Source organism: Cryptotermes secundus, unplaced genomic scaffold (genome assembly GCF_002891405.2).
Source record: "Cryptotermes secundus unplaced genomic scaffold, Csec_1.0 scaffold408, whole genome shotgun sequence".
In the NCBI taxonomy this organism is placed as follows: Eukaryota; Metazoa; Arthropoda; class Insecta; order Blattodea; family Kalotermitidae; genus Cryptotermes; species Cryptotermes secundus.
In genome coordinates this window covers 371,500-388,061 of record NW_019724588.1, presented here as the reverse complement: position 1 = coordinate 388,061, position 16,562 = coordinate 371,500, and the positions used below count along the sequence as shown (strand labels likewise).

The 16,562-nt window shown below is 41.6% G+C and overlaps 1 protein-coding gene across 1 annotated transcript in view; it reads right to left on the bottom strand.

Moving 5' to 3' along the window:
- Positions 1-16,030, bottom strand: part of LOC111862344 (peroxidase) — a 72,077-nt gene extending 56,047 nt beyond the window's left edge. The window contains exon 1 of the mRNA XM_023847650.2: positions 15,995-16,030. The gene's annotated coding sequence lies outside the window, so the exon portion shown is untranslated. The remainder of the gene's footprint in view (positions 1-15,994) is intronic.
- Between the last annotated feature and the right edge of the window lie 532 nt (positions 16,031-16,562).

Genomic DNA, 16,562 nt, shown 5'->3' with positions numbered 1-16,562 from the left:
ATTGTCCCATTAACACTCCTGTGGCGTGATAGAGATGACAAAGGAAAACCTATGCGGCCCGGCCTTGGCAACAAATGAATAAGTATTCAAATTATCTGCCTTTTGCGCTATATATTTTAGGGTAAGAATGATACAGTCTTGAAAGTTTCAATGCCGTTCGTACTGCCACGCGGTACGTTCGTAACAGATGACCACAAAAAATTAACAAGTTGTGTAATAAATCTATCCCTGTAAGAGGCCATGGAGGCCCATAGGATTCTGAGATGTTGAGGCTCCCACATTATCTAGAAAACCTGCTCACAGATGGCGGTGAGGTTGTCAACCTTACGCGCCAGGAGCCCTCTATGCCCCGGGAAGATTCCTGATACTCATTTATGTTAGAGACTGAGTCGACACCAGGGCCATGGTACTGCTGGAAGGATTAGGTAAACTGAAAAAGTCCACCTCATCGGAACTCGAACCCGCGACCTTCCGGCTTGTAGCATAATGCCTCAACCAACTACGCTCACTCGTATTTCTTTATTAGTTATTGTTATCCCACCACATTATTTCGCAAAGTACCCATGTTATTTCTCCTAAAAACATTAATAAAACCTGCACACTTTTCAAATCTGCGTCATGAAACCATCAGAAACTTAAATTAAATGGGGCTAAGGTTGCTTCCTCACAAGCTCGCACTCTCGCCATGTTCGTGTCATTATGATAGTGAGTGAAACCAGGTTTCAAATAACATAATGCTTGTGCCAATTCCTTTATCGTTGCTGTGACCGCTGTGGCTGAATAAACGGGCAGATCCATGTAACTCAATGTAATAGGATTTCGTGGAAGCAAATTCGTTCCAGTAAAACAACATTCGCTGTCGTGGAAGCACGCCTAGACAGTACCGAGCACACTGTGTAACTGTAACTTTTTATACTTGTACTCGGGAGGTGCTTGGGTCGAATCTCGGCCGAAACACCAACAAGCATAGTCGAGATTGTTATGGTTTTCCTCACTCACATCAGGAAAATGACGGGTTAGTACGTATCTCGATTAGGATACGAAAACTTCCTTCCTGTTCATTACTCACCCATCGTTCTATCACTCGATGCTCCAAAGACTTTGATTCCGAGAGCGTAATAAAATTAATGGCATCAGATAATTATACGTGTATTTTTCTTCCAAGGAGATGCTTTACCGCCATTGTTTTTGAACTTTGTTTTAGAATATTTCATAAGAAGGTCCAGGAAAACCAGGTGGAACTGAAATTAAATGGGACACATCAGCTGCTGGTCTATGCTGATGATGTGAATCTAGTGGAAGATAACATAAACACCATAAAGAAAAACACAAGATCTTGAATTGGCGTTAGTAAGGAGACTGTTCAATGGAGAGAAAGCTCAGTACATGTTGCTGTCTTGTCACCAGAGTGCAGGGCAAAATCATAACATAAAGAAACAAACAGATTCTTTGAAAATGTGGCAGAGTTAAAATATTTGGGAATGACAGTAACAGATCAAAACCTGATTCAGGAGGAAATTAAGAAGAGTTTTAATTCAGGTAACTCTTGTTACCTTTCAGTCCAGAACCATTTGTCTTCTCTGCTGTCTAAAAAAGTAAAAATTAGAATAAACAGAACTTTAATTTTGCTTGTGGTTCTGTATGGAGGCGAAACTTGGTCTCTGACATTAAGGGAGGAACATAGATTGAGGGTGTTTGAGAACAGGATATTGAGGAGAAAATTTGGGCCGAAGAAAGGTGAAGTGACAGGAGGTTGGAGAAAACAGCATAATGAGGAGCTTCATAACATGTACTCTTCTCCAAGTATAATTAGAATGATTAAGTGAAGGATGATGAAATCGGCAGGGCATGTAGCACGAATGAAGGCTAAGACGAATTCATATAGGATTTTGGTGGAAAAGCCAGAAGGAAAGAAACCGCTAAGAAGACTTAGGTGTAGGTAGGTGGATACTAATAAAATTAATCTTAGAGAAATAGGATGGGGTGGTATGGACTGGATTCATCTGGCTCAGGCTGGGGACTAGTAGAGTGCTCTTGTGAACACGGTAATGAAACTTCGGGTTCCATAAGATGTTGGAAAATTCGTGAGTAACTGCACAAGTGGCTGTTTCTCAAGGGCATAGCTCCATGGAGTTAGTCGGTCATTTAACGACAGTATATCGAGTGCTGAAATTATCAATAGGCTAAACTAGTGACAGTTAAGTGGCTGACCATAAACTATATTAATGAATCATGTGAAGACATAGATTTTAGGTCCAGACACACAAATACAGCAGCGAAAGAGCAAGGATTAAATGGATTCTGATGCTAAGCTAACATTAAGACAACCTTACAGCCATCTTTAAGCCGATTGTCTAGATAATGTGGGACCCTCAGTGTCTCACAACCCTATGGGCCTTCAGGACCTGGTACAGGGATAGCTTTAATTACTTTTCTAGTGCCACCTGTACCATTGAATTTAAACTAGTCAGTACCTTTAATGAGGATGTCAAATGGTCAGTAATGCAATAAAAACAATTATTAAGTAGCCATAATTACGGTTCATCTCATGTTTTCTTAGTTTCTGGCACTCCTTATGTACTAGTCGCGTCAGAATAAATGTTCCTAATCGTAAAATAGTGGAACGCGAAGACAATCTGCCGTAGCTTTAACTGCTGGAATGAACGGGCCCAGCTTCTATAACACTGTAGGATTAGAGGTTATCACAGCGGTAGTTATGAAGGGTATTCTCTTCTGGAACATAACGCCGTGTAGTCCGTTGTGAGTCAAACGTCGGTTGACTTTCAACGGACTACACGGAGTTATATCTTAGAAGATACGAGGGACAGTAAGTAAACAGGTCACAAACTAAACTCCGTGGCTAGAGTCCGCAAGCGAACTATACCGACCGAGCGACCGCCGCTTGTCTGCGAAGTTAGTGCCAACTTTTGCGGATAGAGGGTCTCGCGTGGTCAGCACAAGGGATCCCCACGGCCGTTAATTTCGGTTTTCTAGACAGGAGCCGCTACTTTTCAATTCAAGTAGCTGCTCAATTATCCTCACGAGGCTGAGTGGACCCCGTTCCAGACCCACTACTTCTCTGAAAATCTGGTAGCGCAGGGAATGGAACCCGGGACCTCTGGATCTGTAGCCAGGAACTCTGACCACTAGACCACAAAGGAGGTCGTAAACAGGTCACAAATGGAAGTAAAATAGCTTTACTGGACATAATATATCACTAGGTAGCAGCATAGTTCAGCTTCATGACAATCTAGGTAGCAGACTCGTATGCACATGTTCAGAGAATGGTTTCAGAAGTCAAAATGGCGACTGTGATTGAAGTTATGCTACCGAAGAGCAGGGTTCTATTGTATGTTTTCTTTGGGCGAAAGAACTAAATGCAAAAGATATGCATAAGGAAATATTTCCTGTTTACGGTGGGAAGTGCTTGTTGATAAAAGCGGTTCACAACTGGTCGAGAAATTCTCTCAAGGACGTTCGAAAGTCACAGATGAAGCCCGATCAGGTGCGGAAGTGACTGAGACTGAGGTTTTGACGTACTGGTAAAGCGATGGGACAAGTGTATAAATATTTCGAGAAATGAATGCCTTTGTCCACTTTCGAAGATCACATATTTTACTTCTTATATCCATCTGTGATCTGTTTAATGACCCCTTCACAGTACTCTTTATCTTCGGTAGTTTCATGTTATGATGTGATACGTTTCTCCTGTCGGGAGGGAGAGAAACTTTTGCTGCTCAAAATGGTTGGCGTTACTGTCCGCACAGGAAGCTCCAGTTCCACTTTATGGCCGCCGAAAGTTTCGGACGCAGAAATAATTACCTAAAGTGTATAGTGTGTTTCTCTTGCCTTAAGAGGTCTCAAGGCATCTCTTCGACCTACTCGACCCATTTACAACTCAACGGCATATGAAATCCTGTTTCACCATTCTCCCATTGTTTGTCTCACTGTTCCGTCTGTGCTGCTCACTCATGGAGCTGAGCCACTCTTGAGAAGCCGCCAATTCTGCAGCTACTCAAGAACTTCCCAGCATTTATGGAACCCGAAGGTTCATTACCGTGTTCACAAGAGCCCTCCACTGGTCCCTATCCTGAGCGAGATCAATCCAATCCATACCATCCCATTTTATCTCTCTAAGATTTATTTTAATATTGTCCACCCACCCACACCTTGGTCTTCCCAGTGGTCTCCTTCCATCTGGCTTTCCCGCCAAAATCCTATATGAATTCCTCTTAGCCTTCATTCGTGCTATATGCCCTGCCAATCTAATCCTCATTGACTTGATAATTCTAATTATACTTGGAGAAGGGTACAAGTTATGAAGCTCCTCATTATGCAGTTTTCTCCAACCTCCTGTCACTTCACCTTTCTTCCGTCCAAATATTCTCAACGCCCTGTTCTCAGACACCCTCAGTTTACGTGTCCGTCTGTGTTAACAAAGATTAATTCAATCACGGAACAGGAGGTAACTGTCTAGACTTATATTCGGAAATGCTTTGGTTCTATTGTCGATCAGGACACCACATATCCTGGCTGTGGATTTTCGTGGTTTTTCTCTATCACTCTACGCACACGCCGAGATAGTACCTCGATTGGTCCAGTACCCCCTCCTCTCCATCCATTCATCAGTCGTCCTACCATTCAAAGCTACTGACAGGATTGTAAAACAGCATCCCTCCAAACAATGGTGCATTCAATATACAGCTGAAGTAGAACCTGTTTGTGTGTTTGTGAAGGCTTATTTTGGACCTGCATTTGTATATGAATGTTGGCTTATCCTTGAAAAACCTGATTGCAGTTGTCTTTAGAATGTCTGCTGGTATCCAGCCGGTTTCATTCAGTCGCTGTAGACTAATTATTCCTAACCTTAGGCATCGATCCCAAATCATCAGTGGAATATGTAGGATCTTTCGAATACTTTCCTTCCTCTCACGCCTCTTCCTGTGCTTGCGGCTTACAACACAAAAACTAGACCCGCTGCTCCCAAACATGAATAGGACTTTTATATTAAAACACGATTAGGACTGTCTGGAGATAAATAACTTGATGAATTTTGTTGTTTAATATTAATGTGTACATTCAGTGTGCCGGTGACGGTAGCCGAGCGGTCTAAGGCATGTACTGTCTTCGCTCGCTCGGAAGCCGGGATTGTGGGTTCGAATCCCATACAAGGCATGGATGTTTGGTATGTATACCTGTTTATTCTGTGTTTGTGTTTTCCTGTGTTTATGTAGAGGCCTCGCGACGGGCTGTCACTCGTTCAAGTTTCCTACTGTCTGTAAAATGATCATGAAAATGAAAAATCAGAGGCCAGGGACCAAGGGGAATGTAGAGCCAGAAAAAAAAGAAGATATCAGTGTTAACTGAATAATGGATGATTTGTTCAGAACTGATAGCCCTAATTAATATGATAGATTTAGGCTTAAGGTATGTAGGCTACATTGCGCCACCTACTCTGATATATCTTGAAGTTGCAACATTTATAATTTTATGAATTAAGAATAAAATCGCACAGACACTCCACATAGCTCTGCCATTCTGCTGTATTTATAGTTAAACCTGAACTATGCATCTTAATGCCTCCGCTAGTGCATTGGTAATTACATTGAACTGCATCAATTATTATTATACTATTAATATATCTAAACCTAAAACGTCAGCAATTATAGGATCCGGGATAGCGTAGTCTGTATAGCGACTGGCTATAGGCTAGACGACCGTGGGGTCGGAGTTCGAGTCCCAGTATGATCAATATTTTTCTTTTCTCTACGTCGTCCAGACCGGCTCTGGAATCCACCGAGCCTCATATCCAGTGGATACCGGGGGCTCTTTCGCGGGTGTTAAAGCGGCAGAGACGTGAAGCTGACCACTAACCTCCAGATAGTGCCAAGTTGAATGGCATGTGCGTCTATACATCCACTCCTCCGTGGGCTTCCATGGCGTAGCGCTTAATTAGTTAAGCACGAGGGCAGCTTTACTTTTACCCCAACAATTATGAATAAAATGAAGTGACAACAATATACTGTTCAAATTAGCAGTGCGCTGTTATCCATCAACAGTATGAACTGCATACAGTAGTTGGGGACATGTGAGGTTCAATAAAGTAAAAAGAGAACCGAAAAACTAATGCCCAGAAACAATTTCAATTTCTTGGAATATTGACTGCAACTGGCAGTGGCAGGAAGGGTGTTTCCAGATGCGGTTCTAGGTAAGGCAATTATCGTGCTTCTGCTCTTGCACACAACTACTAAGGGAACATTTCAAACGCTGTCAGGAATTGCCCTTATATTGTAAAAGTAACGAAATTGTGCAGCATGAAACGTGCTACGAACTGCAAACTAAGAAGGCGAATTCTTAATTGGAAAGTATAAATGTTATAATTGCAATCGTAACTTTATTTCTTGGTTCTGAATACTGAAAGAGACAGAGAAGCGAGACTTTCAAATTGTCCGTGCAGAAGAAGTAACTAGTTGCACGTCTCCTTATGCTGTGCACTGAATATAAAATTCATATACCCGGAACTAGTCCAATAGAATGTGTACGCAGATATCCATTTTACTTAAAGCTTGTCGTTCCGCCGTTTCCCTGCGATGGACTGAATTGATAATTGCTATTTAGAACTTCAGTTTAATGTAAATCTATATAAATAAATATTCGAATAGCTTGTATTCATTCTACATCCTTCAGTTTATGGTGACATACATATATATGGTGGTACTCGGTTAACCAAAATTCTTGATTTGGAGGTTAATTATAAGGGAGGCTAAGGCTTGAACTAAAGGTCCGTAAGGCCAGAGGAAAGAAAAGAAAGACTCGTGATTTTTCTTAGCCTCTAATTTGCATGCTAAGATAACACTTATAGGTCATGATCCGTTTCTCTCTCTCTCCCTATTTCCCTCCATAAAAAATTCAAATATCTCCCAGTCTACGTAAAATCGAATCAGCCTCTTCAAACAACTTCTTCAACAATGGCGATGCCTGCTTCCTCGCGCACGTGCTCTTCTGCACACAGGCAACGACGCCTCTCCGTGTGAAGCCTGTGTAGTTGTCACAGCCGTCCAAGCTCCCTGTGTCTGGCTTTCTATATCGATTCATTTAGAAATCAGAAAACTGGTGCGAGCTCAATTAAAATGAAAGTGAAGGGAATATTCTGTTTTTCTTTCTGTTTGTAATAAAGCTATTCAACTTTTTACCTCTGCATGTATATGGAAAACTCTCTTATTGAATTCTACTTTTAGCTTTCTTTCGGGAATCAATATTAGCACACGTATTATAATTTTATATTATGATTTTTCATGGATGTTTTATGAAAAGCTTGTTCGTATGATTGTAGATGCTACTGGTAGGATCAGAGGTTGAAATCCCGCTTAGGACATGATTTTTTACAACGTTTTCGAGTCATGATATAAGCCTGGCCTTGAGGTGAGGCGTGCAGCCCCGCGAAATGTTAAAATTTAAAACACAAAAATTTTTGTTTGTAATGAATATTTCTTCGCGTTGTTCTAAAGATAGATTTATGTGATCATATATATCACATAATACATGCGTATCTAAGTACCGCGGTATCGTAGTTGGTTGAGGCACTATGCTACAAGCCGGAAGGTCGCGGGTTCAAGTCCCAATGAGGTCACTGGATTTTTTCAATTGACCTAATCCATACAGCAACACTGGGGTCCTGGGGTCGATTCAGCCTCTAACATAAATGAGTACCAGGAATATTCTTGGAATATTCTTGGAGGTAAAGGGCGGCCGGCGCGTAGGGCTGACAACCTTACCGCCATCTATGAGCCGATTGTCTAGAGAAATTGTGGGAACTTCAACATCTCACAACCCTATGGGCCTCCACGGCCTGTTACAAAGATACCTTTAGTAAAAAAAAAGTAAAGCTCTCCCTGTAACAGGCCGTGAAGGCCCATAGGGTTGTGAGACGTTGAGGGTCCCATATTATGTAGACAATCGGTTCAAAGATGGCGGTAAGGTTGTCAGCCTTCCGCACCGGCCGCGCTTTACTCCCCAGGAAAAGTATTTAAGTAACTCCTGGTACTCATTTCAGTTAGAGGTTGAGTCGCCCCCAGGGCCATAGTGCGGCTGGAAGGGTTAGGTCAACTGAAAAAAATCCAATGACCTCATCGGGACTTGAACTCGCGACCTTAGGGCTTGTAGCATAGTGCCTCACTTTACTCTTACCTAAGTACTTAATTGCACCACAGAGAAACAATATTCTCTTAATTTATTAGGTTATGTGCTAACATCAGTGGCCCGTATTAGGTCAGTACTTAAAATATAAAGGAAAATAACAAGTAAAAAGAGATATAACAACTCAACTTGGATTGTGCAAAGGAATTATATCGTCCAAGGAAATCGTGTTCGTATTACAGCATAAAACGGTGGCATATGCTGTTAACAACACTGGTGTGTATTGCTGAAGGGCTGGACGTTACACCATGATTGCTGTTATTATGATGATTATGATGATATCGGTACCGCTATTCCCACACTTTACAGGTCACTGTTGCACACTAGTTTCCTCAGTCTATTACACTCTCCACCAGTTGTTTCCTGGCAACGGATTCATAACAGTCTCACTGTAACCTCAAATCATACATGAAGTCTTGTTTGCACAGCCATTCCTTTCTTGAATCGTTCCAATCACCTTCGACTGACGACTCTCTCACTGCCAACTCCGGAAGTCGACGATTCAATTCCGATTCTAGCTGCCTGAGATCCTTGTTATATAGCCTCGGGACGGACCCACAGAAAATACCGCTTCCTCTATTGTTGCTTGTTGATTCACTGCTGCAGATATGTGTCTACCGCGACGAGCATGGCGCGGAACAGCAGAGAACGCCGCTTGCAACACCTCTTCTATTGTTGCGTGACGTCACAGCTTACGTGACGCGTTCCTCTGCTGCGTGTGTACGGGCCATTACCTAATAACGGTTGTTTCTCTGCCTCCACAGTTATTGCCTTGAGCAAATATGCCACATTATTTTTCGCACCACTGGTGCACTACGTGTTTGGCTCGATATACATAGTTATCATAAGGTGCTTCGAAAAGTGCTCCTGAAAACAGTTGTACTTCCGTCATTGAATACAGTTCCAAAGTATACCCTCGCTTATGCGCCCATGTGTTATTGTATGTTTGTAACATGTAATAATAGTAAGTGTGTTGTTCATGTATGGAATGCTTGGGAGACGGTGATTTAGAAGTGAAAATAAATGACATGCAACAGGATGCTGCAGCACAACAGCTAAGTGCTGTTACTTGTATGCCTCAGTCAAATACAGAATTGCTATAAAAGTGCAAGCATTATTGTAAAAATTATGGATTATCTGACATTAAGATTAAATTATTGCTTTATTTGCGGAAGTTTGTAGTACGTGGAGCGGTAGTGCCAGACTGTCACCATAAGAGCAATAGCTTATTCACAACATCAGACAATCAACAGAGCGACATGCGAATTCATGAAAAACAAAGTTATAAAAGTACAACTCTTGAGTTTAATTTCTTTGACGAATCAATCAAATATTGTGGCTACAGAGCAAATACTCCCAAGGTTTTATCTGTGCCTAGAACTGCACATTGATGCGTGAAATACCGCTCTCTTAATAAACAACCTTGCGATCTTTTCGTAAACTACTGCGAGTAATTAATTTTAACAACTTGGAGAAACTGTTTTCTGGAGACCCTCTCACATACTGTTTATAGTATTCCTTACGTATTCTTTCCTTTCGCTTTGAAATTCTTACATTATGAAGGTATTTCCCTTGTTACTGTGCAAATCTTATGAAGTCTACAGACGTTCAGAACTCAAGTCTAAGTTTTTCTTCTTTTTTCTCTGTTTATGGCTCTATAGTCCTTTGGACCTTGGCCGCTTTTTCAGTTTCTTAATCCTTTACACAGTCAGTAGGACTCATTGGACGGGGAATCAGCATGTCGCAAGGCCGCTACCTACACATAGAACAACACAAACACAGAATAAACGCACACAGACATTCATGTCTCGAGTGGGATTCGAATCGAGGATCCCAGTGTTCGAGCGGGCGAAACGTTCATGCTTTAGACCGAGCGGCCACTATTATCGGCTCTCCGTTCTATGTAGGAGAACCTAAAATATGACAGACAGACACATGATAATTTATTGTAGATTTAAAGCATTATGTACACGTATATGATTATATTTACAACTGTTTATTTCACTAATTCCATAGCGAGCTCCTGCAAACCATATAATTCAGATCATACAAGTATATGACAGTTCATGTAATTGAGGCTGTATGCTATGTTTGTACGAAATAGACGTGTCTGGTACTTATGTTTTTACCAAGGTAGAATATCTTGTAGCAATTGTCTCAATGAGCAAACAGTTTCATAGTCGGATTCCGCTGACTTTGCTTCTGAATTATCTCGAAATCACGTACAACATTGAATCGGGGATTACCTTCGTCGGGCTGTTCAAGGTCTCCACTTAATATTGTTAATTGACGTTATTTCGTAAGGAAGGAAGAATTGTAGTAATTTACCTGATTGCATCAAATAGTCTACGGTACGAAGGTCTTGACGTCTAGCATTAGTTGGCACAATGATGACAATTAAGGAAGAAGCGAGTCATTGCCATCAGTAAAGATTGCCGTTGCGTTTTCCTGGATGGGTTAACAAGAACAGCATAGCCTTGAACCGACTGAATATTGCTCATCTAAGGATACAGATATAACTAATATTGAGATTATGTTTTATTAATGTTATAAATGTAAGGACATCATAATTTTTACCAAACAAAATATTGTTGGCTGACACCCTCACCGCCATCTGTGAGCCGATTGTGTGGAGAATGTGGGAACCTCGACGTCTCACAACCCTATGGGCCTCCACGGCCTGTTACAGGGATACCTTTATTTTTTTTATTTTACTTTACGGTGTTGTTCTTCCCTTGTTGCATTAAGAATTTTATCGCAGTTCATTCGTGAGATGGCAGTGTCTACTGTCATGGCATTTTGCGAAATCTCCAACATTTGACTGAATTATACTAACTAGCTAATTGCATGGAGTCAAGTCCTTCCTGAGAAGCCAACAGCTGCTCTGCCACATATTGAATTCCCAACATTGTATGGAAACCTAAAGTTTTCACAAGATTACGCCATTGGTCCTTGTACTGAGCTAGACTAATCCAGTCTACACTACCCCATTCTGTTCCTTTAAGATCTATTTTATATACGCACTCCTCTCCCTGCATCTTGTGTATTCTCTCTCTCTCCCCCACCTTGCCTTGGTCATTCTAGTAGTACTTGGTGAGGACTCCAAATTATACAAATTATACCGCTTCTCAGCATGCATTGTCTCAAGCCTCCTATTACAGTATGATTAGTCTTTATTTAGTACACTTCAAATGCAACGAATCAAGTCACTACAACTGGTCAAATAAAAGTAGGTCTGCAAATAATTTTACTGACACAGTTTTCTAAATATTAGGGCAAAGATGCAGCGCCTGACCAAGTCTATGGAAGGAAAATTCTAGACAATATCCACATTGCTGCCAACATCAGTTATTTTGGTAATATAAGCTGCTACCAACCACTGCCTAAACGTCAAAAGACTCATTGCTATGGTGACAATCAGGTCAGAAGAAAATATAGTGGGTGGGGGAAGAACCCAATTCTGCATATTTACGAACGTCGTGAAACAAATACTCTTATTCGGTACATGGGTCGGAAATTTGGATCACAGAAGTAGCACATACACTGCGCATTCTAAATTAATGTATATAAAAAGAATTGAAACGTGAAAGAGGGATGTAACCTCTGATGTTACTCAGTTTGGGGTCATATGTATCAAGTGTCCGCTTAGGTTATCCTTTTTGTTTCAGATTAGGTCTCTCTGACACAATTTTACGGAACTGGTCTGTACGGACATATTCTAATTTGTAAGATTTGAGGTTTTCACGGCGGTGACTGTGAAGAAAGCAGTCTTCTGGGATGTGGGACCGTGTAGATGTGGTGTTAACCGACGTTTCGGAGGAACGTATCGCCTCCATCTTCAGGGTAGAAGGAAAATAAATCCACAGTCTGCTTGTACCGGTTCTCGCGGTCTCTTCGCTTGCGGATCTTCCTTCACATTGCTGTTACATCTGTGTTTCCGAAACTCTCTAAATCAAAGTGGTATGACCCACTTACTCTTTTTATAAAGAATAATTCGACATGGTCAGCATTTCACCATAGCTATGACCCGACTGCTTGTTATGTACCTGTCCACTGAATATTCTACAGTTTAACTTCATAACTACATTACCACATGTTACCTAATGCCTTCTACTGAAATCCGCGATGTTATAATGCAACTTCCTTTTTTCAGGTTTAATACCCAAACTCCTGTCGCAGTTCAGCCCCAGTGCTTCGTTATAAGTAAGTAAATGAATTAATAACAGATACTGAGCATGTAGCATGAACATTTAATTTAACAAGGAAAAGGGAAGACCTCTTCTTCCGGGTTTGAGACTTGACATGACATGGTCATTACGTGCATTTCAAGGCACCGTATTACCATCATGGAGGCTTTAACTATGAGTGTTTAATCCTGTTCCTTTTTGCTGTTATCATCTTCGGTGTTACATTCATTTACTCTTTTATTAAACGTAGCTTCCAGTAGCTCAGATTATATATCATCAAATGATTATTAGTGAACAATCAGTCCACAGGGTTACGAACTGAAGCCATCACTATCTAAGTTGAAGTACTGCCCAGCCTTTACTTGGAGAATCTAAGGAAAACCAAGAGAAGCTCAATCAGTAGGCTATAATTCGTCTCCGATGGGGCCGTTCCATGGCTCAAACGGTTAGTAGCAGGTTTTCTAGAGCGGCGGCCCGGGTTCGATGGGATTTGTGAGGCACAAAGTGACATCGGAGTAGGCTTTGTCCTAATACTGATGTTTCTCCTACCATTTCTCATTCCACAAACTACTCCATATTCATTAATTATCCCGTAATTGGCACTATATATATTCGTAGTCTCGATACCGACAGTGTCATTAACTGAGATTGAACGCGGGACCTCGTGAATATAAAGCCCTTTCGATATCACCACTGTTTCTCAGATATATGATGCAGGGATTCTAAAGGATTTTGATCGGTTAATCTTAAATGTGTTTGCTTTCAACTTCTTTTTCTTTCCATTCCACTTCGCTTGAACGTGACTCTAAGCAGACCAGGCCATGTCTGATGATGCATCCCATAGGTTCTGTGTCTTGATAGCAGGCAGGACACACGGCACGCAGCCCATACGTCACACATATACTGTATTATGGTCACCATGGTCACTGCGTGACCGCTTCTTGTGAAATTCAGTCCATGAACTCCTTGCTCAGTTCAATGGGATTTTACATTGAAGACCTTTACTACAATTTCAGCAAATATGCGGCGGTCGCTTGGGGTCTAGGAATGCAACTTAAAGCAATTCAATGTTTGCGGCTCTCTTAATATCAGTATTGTGTCTATAATTTAAGCAGTGTCTTGCAGTATTATTAATTTTCTTTTTTTAATGCTAGTGGGGTGGGACTAAGTCCCTTGTACTGCTGCCACTTCTGGCCTATTGTACCAGCCCCAAATGATAGGTGAGGGTGATTGTGAAGCAATTGGTGGAATGAAGATTGGCAGGGGAAACCNGAGCCCGGGCCGCCGCGGTGGGAAGCCAGCGACTAGCCGCTTGAGCTATGGCGCGGCCCTCCTTGCAGTAAGTGACGTCTTCGTTTTTCATTTTAACCATTTTTTTATAGCCGGCTTTAGAAATTTAGTCTCACCGAAGTGTAATTAGTCTCCTCCTACCTAATTGCATCATTCTTACTATTTTTGGCACTGTTTTGTTAAGCGTGTGTGGGTTTTTTATTTTCTTTCCTATGTGCGCTGTGTGATACCGAGCATACACTGACATCTATTGAGCTTACTTGTAATGTCGACACTATAATTAAAGCTGATACCACAACCAGTATAATTATAACGTAGTAACAGTTTGAATCGTTGCTCTTTTATTTAACTACTAGGTGCTCGGCGTATTTACAGTTCGGTCATAATATCTTAATGTTCAACGCCAAAAAATAAAAAATACAAGTGCTATGGAGCTCTTCCAAATAGGCACATTTTCATGAAGAAGGCGGTTAACGCCACAGAGACTGCTACTAGCAAATCCGCTTACTGTTAGAATTAGTGTTATCTGCAACAAGCGCGTGTAGCGAACTGTTACCATAATTTCACGCAGCATCATTGCTATTTAGTGTAGCTTTGCCAAGAAAGTCAATTTGTTTTCTCAATTTTCAATATTTCCTTATTTTCTGAATCTGTGCAAATGTTGAAGTATAGAATGCGGTCTTCTGGGATGACGTCTTCGCGGTAGGAGACTAAAGTAGTGGGTTCCTCTGGAACGTTGGTGACCTTCTAGCATACTACCAGGGTCGGACTGAGAGCTGTGGGAGCACCGAGGCAATCAAACAACAAGAACGAGTATAGGTTATGACAATTCTTTTTGTTTTCCTGTTTCTAATACTGACTGAAAATACAAACTAAATGTTCGTGATTTTAGATATGCAAATGTCTCAGTAAGATCCATGGATTCTATTTCTGTTTTATGGAGGCTCCGAGGCGACCGTTCCCAGTCGCTGCCTTTTAAATCCGGACCTGAAGATGACATAGAATCACATTAAAAAATATTGCAACTGTAATATTCAAAGCCGTGAAAATCCCAAAATCTCTTAAGTGTAAAGTTGTGTCTGTGCTTAACAAAGCACCACGCTATGAAGATGTATGAAGGAGTATGGAAGGGAGTGGTTAGCTACACACGAAGTGCATCCGGTACCCATTCGACAGTAGGCTGGGTNTTTCTGTAACTGTATAGAGAAGACACTGATATGTTGGGTTTTTGGACTTTATCCATCGTCCTGGTTTTTAAGGTAACAAATAAAAACACGACGTTTCGGAAACTGGATCTGTTTCCGTCCTCAGGTGAAGGAAAAACACCTATTCAGTTGGGTCCATTAGAAAGAGCTAGCCTCAATCACTGGACCCAGTGGTTGAGGCTAGCTCTTTCTAATGGACCCAACTGAATAGGTGTTTTTCCTTCACCTGAGGACGGAAACAGATCCAGTTTCCGAAACGTCGTGTTTTTATTTGTTACCTTAAAAACCAGGACGATGGATAAAGTCCAAAAACCCAACATATCAGTGTCTTCTCTATACAGTTACAGAAAGTTCTGAATTCCAGTTTTTCCATACTTTCTACGAGCATTTTATTAACGGAAGTGGGCACATGACAGGTGAAGTTGAAACACACTGAGAAGAATGCCGTCTTCTGGGATGTAGCACCGTGTAGATCTTGTGTAAACCGACGTTTCGGAGGAACTGCAGTCTGCATCCACCTGTTCACGCTGGTTTCTCGCTCGCCGATTTTTCTACCCTGAAGATGGAGGCTATATGTTCCTCCGAAACGTCGGTTTACATAAGATCTACACGGCTCCACATCCCAGAAGACAGCATTCTTCATAGTTACCGCCGTGGAAACCTCAAATCTTAAAACACACTGATGTGACAGATGCTACTGGTGTAAAAAGGAAATGTACCCCCAATAGCGTGTTGATGACGAACTGGTAAAAGGAGGTTAGCGTTTTTAAAACGCTCAAGCGGAAAGATTTCAACACAGCTTCCGATTACGTCATGACGAATTTCGGTCTAGTAGTCTAAAACATTTGTCACGCGTATTCTTAAAAGTGCAAGTGAAGTATGAGTACCTCGAAGAAGACAACAGCTTGCCTCCATCTGATCATGACGAGATGTTAAGAATCGATCAAAACATTTGTAAGATATTTCTTAAAGCATAACTAGTCCGCTATTTCGAGGTTCATACGAGTAATAACACAATGAGTTGTGAATTTTGATCACACTGCAAGAAACGTTTAATTTGAGGACAGTCTCTTCTCGGCTGTCCACCACTGCTTATTCAATATATTCGTAACTAACCTCCATATCTGTTAGTCACTTCCTCCAGCCGATATCTAAGGACGCGCCATGCCATCCTGACAAATGACCCACTGAGCCTACTTAGGCCTCTTCCTTCACGCAAAGTTTTGCAGCCAGTGATGATTAGCTTAAAATAAATGTTGCCGGGGCCGGTCACGGCAGCCGAGAGGTCTAAGTCATGCACTGTCTTCGTTCGCTCGGAAGCCGGGATCGTGGCTTCGAATCCAACTCAAGGCATGGATGTTTAGTGTTTGTGTGGATGTGTGTGCGTTTTTCTGCGTTTATGTACAGGTAGAGACTTTGCGACTAGCTGATCACCCGCCAAAGAAGTCCTACCGAATGTCTAAGATCTAGTAAAACCGAAGTGAAACGGAGAGTTTCATGGAGGTAGCCCAAAGTCAAAATAGGGGTTGTAGCGCCAAAGAGAAAAAAAATGTTACCGGATCGGCTTCATCAGGGTTACACATCACACCCAAAGAACCACAGATTATTACCCACATTGTCTATTGATCGTTTCTCTGGGCCGAATTAAGGGGGAGAGACAGAGGCGGTCGCCTTGGGTTCTCCA